The sequence below is a fragment of the Sciurus vulgaris genome (genome assembly GCF_902686455.1).
Source record: "Sciurus vulgaris genome assembly, chromosome: X".
Lineage (NCBI taxonomy): Eukaryota > Metazoa > Chordata > Mammalia > Rodentia > Sciuridae > Sciurus > Sciurus vulgaris.
The window spans coordinates 9199735-9208689 of record NC_136471.1 but is presented as its reverse complement, the minus strand read 5'-3'; the positions used below and the strand labels follow the sequence as shown (position 1 = coordinate 9208689).

Sequence of the window (8955 nt, the reverse complement as noted above, 5' to 3'; positions counted from 1 at the left end):
TCACATCTTTGATATAAAAAGAGAAAGTGGACGATGATACATAATGGGGGTGGGGGATGGGGAGTAAGAGAAGAATGGAGGAACTTTGGATTGTGTAGAGGGAAATGAGGGGGAAGAGGGGGCAGGATATGAAAAATGGTAGAATGAGATAGACATCATTACCCTATGTACATGTATGATTACATGAATGGTGTGAATCTACATCGAGTACAACCATAGAAACGAAATGATGCACCCCATTTGTATACAATGAATCAAAATGCAGTCTGTAAAAATAAAAATTATAAAATAAAAAAATTTTTGAACTAAAGAAAATAAGCAGCAGCAAATGGAGCAAATGCTTTCCATATCTTCCATTTTTCAGCCTAAAGAAGGGATATAAATTCTCCTTTACTGAATACAAGTCTTTTAAACCCAGACATGGCACTAGAGGAATTTGCAAATAAATTTACTCCATTGGTTTCTTCCTTTTTTGCCTTCCGATAGTTTCCCCTCTTTAGAAGCCTAAAGCCACTTTCCTTTTTACTGTCATTTCTCTACAAATTTATTGTCCTTTGTTGAACATGTAATATAAGACAGGGTTCTGAGCTATTGCCTTGAGTTACCTTTCATTGACATTTCTTCCATACTGTTTTCACTTCCCATGTTAATAAACTTGTTTGATTTTTTTTCCTTTTAAATCTTCCTTTTATTATAGTGATCTGTTCCAACTACTATGTTATAAGAGATGAGGAGAACTTATATTTCCTCCTTGCATTAGAGTTTTTGTTGCTGTGACCAAAACAAGTGACAAGAATAATTTAGTGGAAGAAATAATTTGGGGGGGTGGTCACAGTTTCAGAAGTCTTAGTCCATGCTCAGTCAATTCCATTGCTCTGCACCTCAGATGAAGCTGAACGTCATGGAGGTAGGGTTAGGTTGAAGGAAAACTTCTCAGTTGTTGAAAACCAGGAAATAGACTGAGCTTGAATATACGGAGTCAGAGATAACATAATTTTAGATTCCACAAATGAGATTGCATACCCCCAGAGAACGAATTCCTACAGCCATTATCCACCTGTCTATAGTTACCATTCAGTAGTCCATTTATATTATTAATCCATCAAATGAATTAATCCACTGATGAGGTTACAGCCCTTATGATCTAATCCTTGCCTGAAATCTTCACCTCTGAGCCCTGATTCATTGCAGACCATACTTTCAATACATGAGCTTTTGGGGTGACTTTCCAGATTCAAACCATAACACTCCTTAACACTTTCTTGTGTTAAAATTGCATGGTACAAGTCGCATACACATACAAACTCACACACAGATTGACCATATAAGTGCATGTAAAATTGGTGAAATCTAATTAAGATTGATGGATACTATCAATGAATTTCTGGATGTGATATTTTACAATATTTATGTACAATGTTACCATTGGATAAAACTGGGTTAATACTATATGGGATCTCTCTGAATTATTTTTTAGAACTGCATGTGAATCTATAATTATTTCAAAATAAACTATTGACAAAATGTGATTCTGAGATTTGACGTAATGTTTTTCTTCACAATGACATCACATAGGAAACAAAACAACAGGCTTTTAATGATGTACATTGATGATGGGCTTATATTTTGCGACTTAAGGGTTATGAATTAGGAGCCAAGGTTGAAAGTTACACAGAAAAAAAATTGAGCTTAACATAAAATAAGACTCTTTAAGTATATTATTTAGAAAAGTAAAATCAAAAGCTGTGTTATGAGTTGCTCTTGTTGTTATAGTAGGAAAGACTGAAACACTGTGCTAGCAGGCAAAAACTATAGTTGTAGTATTCCTTAATGTTCAAAGTTTATAAAAAGAACAAACAGGAATATGAGAATACATCCACAGAACTTACAAAGTGTTCCAAATATTATTTGACAGTGGAATGAATCTGACCTAGCTTTTCTATGTACATATATGAATATACACAGTGAATCTCAACATTGTGTACATCCACAAGACTGGGATCCTAATTAGAATAAGATATATTCCATGATTGTATAAATACATAAAAATTGACTACTCTCATACATAATTAAAAAGAACAAGTAAAAATGTAAAGAAGAAAAATAAATAAAATGTGGTAAAATGAAAAAAATAATAAGTGCCCTAAAAATTTCCCATAAAACTATCTAATTATATCACTTTCTAAAATGAATTTTATTGTGTATATTTGAAGTATGCAACATGATGTTATGGGATACATATAGATAGGGAAAAGTTAAGTATAATGAGGTTAATTAACATGTCCATTATCTGAAACTCATGTTGTCTTTTTGTGGCAAGAGCAGCTAAAACCTATTCATTTAGCAGGAGGTCCATATACAATATGACTTTATTACACATATTCCACATGTTGAACGTACATTTAATCTCTAGACTTGTTCTGCAAATATGCTACTTTTTATCCTTTATATATATCTCCTCATTTCCTCCCTGCTCTCTGCCCCTTTTAAACAGTTTCATTGTCTACACATTTTTTTCCGATTCCACAAATGAGATTGCACAATATTATTAATTGTATTAATCATAACTTTTTTCCCCATTTTATTGTATAAATTTTCACTTCTGAGAAAGTATGTTCATCTCTAAGTAAGACTGTAGATATGTCACTTTTCAATTTTCCTTCTGCTTACACTAGTTGATTTTTTTTTTTTTGTATTTTAAAACTCAGTAATTAGGTGCATTTTTTGATAAATGATAAATGGTTGTTAACTCTGATTGCATTATTTCAATTTGTGTACAATCATAAACTATCAAAGACATCATTGCTTATTCCTTTCAATGTTTTTACTTTGACTTCCATTTTTTTCATATATGTACAATACACCTCAGCTTTGATTCTTTTAGTACTTCAATAATAAATCTTTTAATCTTCCTTTATTTTTAATTTCTCTGTATCATTATACTTTAGAAGTATCAAATGTGAACTGCTTAATGTTAGATTGTTCTTGTATGTTTCACATTTTTTTAATCTATTTTGAAATTTCTGACCTTCCTTAGAGTATTTAATACATTCACATTTATTACAATTTATGGAATGATTAGTATTGACCCCATTATTTTATCTAATATAACTTTAAAAATTTTCCATGTCCTAAGTTTTTGTTTCTTTTACATTTTAAAAATTTATGTTGAAAAAAAAACTTGTGAAATTAATGTAATTTTTTTCATATTTTTATCTGTGTAAAATTTACACATCTTACATTACTTGATAAACTACCAATTAAAAATAATATACATAACTCATCTGTAATGTTCTAGAATTAATACCTATATCCTATTTCAAAGACAAGGCATTTACTGTGAAATCACTTTCCCTGTTTATATTTTCTTTGTAATAGATGTATAAATATTGACAGACTCACTACAAAATTGATAGCATAGACATTTTTGCATCATTAAGTATTTATGAAGTTCAAATTAAAGTAAACAAGGCCATTTAAGGAATAAAACAAAAATTACTCTGAATTGACAATTCTAAATAACTTATTTTAGAATTTACCTTTAAAATGCTTTTATGCCTGTACTCATATAGTATAAATAATCATATAATTATATATTAATTATTGTAAATAATTAACATAAATATATGATTATTTATACAAATAATACATATAATTTTATTATTATCTTCAGTACACCACTGTTTTAGTCAGTTTTTTGCTGCTGTGACTAAATGATCTGATCAGCACAATTATAGAAGAGGAAAGGTTTATTAGAGGGCTCTTGGTTTCAGAGTTCTTAGTTCATAGAAGGTCGGCCCCATTCCTCAGGACTTGAGGTGAGGCTGAACATCATGGCAGAAGCATGTGGCAGAGGGAAGCAGCTCACATCATCAGGAGGGACTCCACTTTCCAGATACAAAATATATACCCCAAAGTCACACCCCAATTCCCACCTCCTCCAGCCACACCCTAGCACTTCAATTAATCCAATCAGGGATTAATTCATTAATTGGGTTAAGAGTTTCACAACCCAATCATTTCTCCTCTGAACCTTCCTGCATTGTCTCACATGTGAGCTTTTGGGGGACACCTCACATTCAAACCATAATAACCACTCTCAGTGGTAAGAGTGACATATTCAGAGCTCTGCCATATATCATCAGTGAACTTTGTAAAGGTTATTTAATACTCATGTATTTTCTGAATACATTGCCCAATAACTTCTATCATCCAAACGGTTGAATTTATGCATATATTGAATATAAATATGAGATTTGTTATATCTCCAATCAAGAGGAACTAAGATACATTTTAAAGCATAAATCTGATATACCAAAATATGCTAAACATATTTACAACATGAAGACTAGCATTTCCATTTTATCACTTGTAACAATAGTTATGCTAAGGAATCATTAAGAAAAATCTAAATAGGGTTAGTATAAAGTAAAAAGAAATGGGCAGAAGCATTGTTAGGTTGACTAACTGAAATTTATCTGAAGTTGACATCTATAAAATGTTATAAATGGGATCAAAACCACCTCTGTATTTTAAAGCAAGCTCCAGGTACCTTTACTTACTTTGATAAGAAGTGTCTATTCTTAACTTGATAAATTTTTAATACTACACAATAGATTGCTTTCTATGGTTTATGCAGTTTTTTTATATGATTCATCTTCTCTTTTTCTCATTCCCACTATCAATTAAGTTCACAATTTACTGAGAACCTATTTATGTGCTAGTCTGGTGAATATATGCAACAATGAAAATTAAAGAATTAATGTTTTTGAAGGAGTCACTCTAGCAAACTCTATCAAGTGTACTTCTCTGTATCTCAGGTCCAATCACTTCTCTCCATTCCTACTTTCACCACAAAATTTAACCCTTTCCTTATTTCTGGAATATTAAAATCATGTAAAAATCTTTGTTCACATAGACTTACTTTATATATTAGAAATGCTAACTGTCATGTTTCCTCAAAACATTTCCTACCATTTTGTGTCTTTTTAACATTTTAAGATAATTTTAGACCTGCAAAAGAATACAGTGCAGAGATTTCCCTTACCTATTTTACCCAGTTTGAACTAATGTTAATATCTTACAAATGCATAGTACCATATTCAAACTAAGAAAGTAACCATGGTATAATACTACTTTCTAATCTGTGATATAAATCAGATTTCATCAGATTTTCAACTAATATCCTTTTGCACATCCAGGAACCAATACAGGATCCTTTAGTTATATTTCCTTAGCCTTCTCTATCTATGACAAACCCTAAGTCTTATTTTTTTTTTTGTCTGTTTGTTTTGTTTCATTTTTTTGGCTATGAAACAAACTCTGAGTAACTATTTGTAGAATGTCCCACAATTTGTTGATATTTGATATTTTTCTTGATTAAACTGAGGTTACAAATTTGGAGGACTTAATACTGCATAGGTGTTGTGCCCTTCTCATGGCATCATCTGCAACCACGCATGATGTCCGTAAGTCTTGACAAACCTCAAGAACTTGATTAATTTAGTTGGTCGTTAAATTCAGCCTCCACTCAAGAGTATGAAACTTAAGCTACACCTACAGAGGCATGTGAAAAATGTGTAGACAACCATTAAAACTACCAAAGTTTTGAAATTTTAGAGGGCATATTTTGAGTCTATGCAAATATGCTATTCTTGTAAACTTTTGTGAACTCATATTACTTTTCACTGTGAATTTTGCCTGCCATATTTCTTCCTGGGATGTTTTGGTGGTAATTGTCCTTTTCTCCCATTCCCTCTTCATTTATTAATTGGAATCCATTTGTAAGGAATAGTTGTCCTCTCGCCACCATTCATTCATGATTCCTATTATTTTTTTCATCAGGATTGGTTCATGAATATAAGTTATATTCATTAGATTTTAATTCAAGAATGTTTTCATTCTTAAAATTATTCCAACTTTAACCACTTTGGTCTCCTTCTGTTTGGCAGTTGTTTTATCACCTTACCTCATTTTTTTCTCCAAAAATATGTAGTTTGTCACTACAAAGTATTCTAGGTCCATCACTCGTTTCTGCAATTAACCATCATTATATGATCTCTGGCTTCTTTTATTGTTTTTGTTTGGTTTTAGCTTTTTTATGGTACTGGGGATTGAACCCAGGGGCACTTTACAAGTGAGCCACAGCCTCCCCTTTTTTTTAAATTGTGAGACAGTGTCTCACCAGTTTGCTCACAGGCTCATTAAGTTGCTGACACTAGCTTGAAACCTATGATTCTGCCTCCTTAGCCTCTTGAGCCACTGGGATTACAGACATGTGCCACCACACCTGACCTTTTATTATTGAATGGCATTCGTAGAAAAAATTCTGGGAGCTAGGGGTGTGTGTGTGTGTGTGTTGCTGCTGGTATGTCAGTATTTCTTGGCCCTCTAGAAAGAAAGAACTATGAATTAAATGTATGCAAACTAATCTAAGAGTATAGAAATAGTTATCTTTATTTACTTACAGAACTATACACATAGTAAAATATACATAGATTAATAATGATATCTCCAGTTGTAATCCACTACCAAAGGGTTTGTTTCAGCATTTCCACATCTTTAACTTTAACTTCTTGTTTGAAAGTGAAAAATCTTGGCTTGCATTTCTACAATGTATGTCCTTATTTTTCAAAACTTAGTGTGTATGTGTGTATATATATATATATATATATATATATATATATATATGGTGATTTCAGACTTGTTAGCCAATATTCCTATCCATATTTCTGTTCAGTTCTCTATCTCATGCCTTTGGAAGTTCTGTTTTTTAGGCACACACACATATTTAAGATAAATTTTAACATGATTCTTATCAGAAATCATGTATAACAAAATAAAATAATATTTACAAGAATCATTAAGAAATTTTCACTGAAGAATAGTGAAGGGTCAGAGACATCAGGTTTTTTGTGTCCAATCTTATGCTAGGCTGGCACAGCACAATCACCAGTGCTGCCATGGAGGAGGAGATGTTTTGGTCCATGTTGCCTTCTACCTGGTTGCCACTAGAGTGGAAGGTGCCTCCTCACTCCCCTGTGTCTGAACCTGTGCTCCCCTTTGAAGTCTGCACATCCACCCAGATGAACAATGAAAAGAAGTCCTTCAACCAGAGCATGGTCAAGTGGAAACACTTTTATCTATAACCTAACCACCAGAAAGTTGCCAGGGCACACCGCCAAGAGATAGGGTTTGATCTTGCTCTTCTGCCTAATTTTTTATGGGTTCTTGGCTGCAGTCTTCTCATTCCCCAAGAAGTCTATGCTTCAGACTCTGAATGATGAGGTTGAAAAATACTGTGACCATCTTCCATGTTCAGAACTTACAATCTTTCCAAAATAAGTAACTGAGTTGGCATATACATATAGTGTATCTGATCCAAGTTTCTATGAAGGGTTCATTAAAGATCTAAGAAGTTTCTAAAATCATATTCTGTAGAATACCAGAATAATCTTAGTCTGTCTTGATAGGATATTTTTTGAACAGAAGGGTCCAATTTATTCTGCATGTCAGGTTCCCATTTTCTTACTTCAGCATGTAGTGGTATGAATCATCCTGATTTTGGCTATTCCCCAGGATCACCTTGTATTCTTGTGAAAATGAACAGATTAGTCAGATTAAAGCCTGAAGGTCAACCAAAGATAGGATGTGTTCCAAAGGATGAAAACATAGCAACTGTAGCAGCTTAGTCTAATTGTGGAGATAGACTTAAAGTACTTTCCATATCATAGGGAAAAACTGCATGTGGGATATCTACAGTTGCTATCCCTGTCTTATTTGGGACTAATAGTGTGAAGAATAAAGTAACAGTTGAGTGCAAAATTGATGGATCACCCAATCTAAAAAACAAAGATGAGTATGACATGGTTTTGGGGATGAGTTATGTTCAAAATCACAACACATACATAATACGAGCAGGCTCTCTCTCCAGGATAAATGTTCCATTGTCTGTCTTCATTTTGCATCAACTAGACTTGCCATTCTAGAATTAAGAGACCACCTTGGAGAAAGATTTGTGGTAGTTGACACTTGGGAAACTGCATAATGTGCTTCTAGATCCTAGCGTTGAGTTTACTGTGAAGTAAACTGCCTGTTGCCTCTGCTACCCTTTGAACCAGTGTACAGTTGCCTAATCAGGACCACTGAACACCTGATTTCAAACACATAGAATGGGGGGTCTTGTCCTCTTTTTATGAGGTTTAGCTGCCAAGTGTCTAAAGCTTAATGTGCTGTGCTTTGTAAATATTTTATGGATTTAACAGTAGTTAACTGTCATATTTCGATGCCGACAGTGTTTTAGGGATAAAATGTTACCTGGCCAACATTAAGTGACTTCGTAGCTACAAGAAATGTGTGTGATGTTGTTTTATATGTGAGGAAGAAAACCAAAAATAAAAGTGGATCTGATAAAAACAAAATAATAGTAAAGGAAAGAATCCCTACAGGAATTACAATGTGCTAAAAGCAATTTTTATAAAGATCGAGACATTAGCACAGAATTAAAAATTAACACAGTGACATCAGATTGCATGCCCACTAAGAATTCTGAATCCTCATGGAAAATATATTACAAATGTGCTTTGGCATAAATGTTGCTTATTCTACTTCTTAAAATTATGACCATGTGTAAGGTATTTAAACTATATTTCTTTGAATATTTGGTAAACTTATCATTGTGTAACATGTTTTTTTTTCCATGATTGTATTTCTCATTCCGATTTTCACTTTGTCTAATATGAAGAAAGCTACATACTTCATTTTGTGTATATTATACATTGCTTTCATCCTTTTGGTATAAGGCTATATATATATGTCTATATATACATATATATAGAGATATATAGATATCTCTATAAAAAGTGAATTTCTTGAAGACGGGGTAGATGTGGCTTGACTTTTTAAATTCAATTTTATAGTCTGCCTTAAAAGCAGTATTTAGAGTATTCACATTTA

At 32.7% G+C, this 8955-nt stretch overlaps 1 pseudogene across 1 annotated transcript; it reads left to right on the top strand.

The window, feature by feature from the left end:
* Positions 1-6962: 6962 nt before the first annotated feature.
* On the top strand, positions 6963-7911 carry LOC306651177 (sodium/potassium-transporting ATPase subunit beta-3-like; annotated as a pseudogene). Its single transcript has one exon. The product of its transcript is annotated as a sodium/potassium-transporting ATPase subunit beta-3-like (transcript).
* The last annotated feature ends 1044 nt before the right edge of the window (positions 7912-8955 follow it).